Here is a 1,518-nt window from a genome sequence, read left to right on the forward strand (position 1 = left end):
AGAGAGAGAGAGAGAGAGAGAGAGAGAGAGAGAGAGAGAGAGAGAGATTGGGTAGATAAAAACCCTATAATCAATTCACCTGGTTTCTCCATCTTGAAAGTGTTTTTGCTAGGTATCTGGACCATAACAAGAGAACAGTAAATGTCATAATAGTGACAAGTGTCTGACTGTAGCACCCCTGGTGGCCAGAGAAACCACTTACTCTTTTGCATCATCAGTCTTCAATAGACAAGTTTCTCATTCATCTTTCTGTGCCAAGTTGGTAGATTTCCTACCTGTGGGTTTCAGCCTGTAGTTAAGTGAGTTCTTGACCACTCATTGTTGCACTTTTTCAAATATGCATTCAAATATATCTTCTGTCTTACCTGTTAATTAAGCATCCTATATAGGCTTATGTTTACATGCCTGAAATGGGCAGAAAGGTGGTTGTTCCAGCATCGTGTTTAAGAAAGTAAGTTCTGGCGGTGCCTGGACATTTGCAGCCTTATTGTAGTGGGTTTGGGTTTTTCTTCATGTCGCTTGAGTGAATCCTAAATCTGGTGGGATTCTGAGGGAGACTTACTATTGGCTGATTAAAGAGACCTGATCTCCTGCAGAAGGGAGAGACGCTAAGTAGTGCCTGTAGAGACTCTCCTTTCAGCATGATCCATACAAAGCAAAAAGCACCTCATTTGACAAAGCTCTTAGGAGTAAAGCCAAAGGGCGGAGTGTGGATGCGGAGGATGTCAGTATGTCACAAAAGAGAAAGGCAGTGAAGTAAAGTCAGTTAAAGGAAAATAGAAAAATCAGGACAGCCTTTCGCTGCTGCATCCGCAGCCATGAGTATACTCAGGCTACAGAAGAGGCTTGCCTCTAGTGTCCTCCGCTGTGGTAAGGTCTGGTTGGAGCCCAATGAGACCAATAGAATCACCGATGCTAACTCCCATCAGCAGATCAGGAAACTGATCAAAGATGGGCCGATCATCCGGGAGCCCGTGACTGTCCATTCCTGGGCTTGCTGCCGGAAAAACAACCTTGGCCCGACGGAAGGGCAGGCACATGGAGAAGGGTCCAGCCAATGCTCGGATGCCCGAGAAGGTGCCCTGGAAGAATGAGGATCCTGCACCGGATCCTCAGGAGATACCGGTAATCTAAGAAGATTGACCACCCTGTGTATCACAGCCTGTACCTGAAGGTCAGAGGGAAGATATTCAAAAACAAGCGGATTCTCATGGAGCATATCCATAAACTGAAGGCAGACCCAGCTCACAGGAAGCTACTGGCTGACCAGGCTGAGGCTCGCAGGTCTAAGATCAAGGAAGCACTAAAGCACAAAGAGGAGTGCTTCCAGGCCAAGAAGAAAGAGATCATCAAGACTCTGTCCAAGGAGGAAGAGAGCAAGAAATAACGCTTCCCTCATGTCTGTACATAGTGGCCTGGCTGTGGCCTCACATGGATCAGTCATTAAAGTAAAACGAGTCGAGAGAGAGAGAGAGAGAGAGAGAGAGAGAGAGAGAGAGAGAGAGAGAGAGAGAGAGA

At 46.6% G+C, this 1,518-nt stretch overlaps 1 pseudogene; it reads left to right on the forward strand.

Annotated features, from left to right (window-relative positions):
• The first annotated feature begins 818 nt into the window (after window positions 1–818).
• On the forward strand, window positions 819–1,387 carry LOC114616051 (annotated as a pseudogene).
• The last annotated feature ends 131 nt before the right edge of the window (window positions 1,388–1,518 follow it).

The sequence above is a fragment of the Grammomys surdaster genome, unplaced genomic scaffold (assembly GCF_004785775.1).
Source record: "Grammomys surdaster isolate TR1022 unplaced genomic scaffold, NIH_TR_1.0 244078, whole genome shotgun sequence".
In the NCBI taxonomy this organism is placed as follows: Eukaryota; Metazoa; Chordata; class Mammalia; order Rodentia; family Muridae; genus Grammomys; species Grammomys surdaster.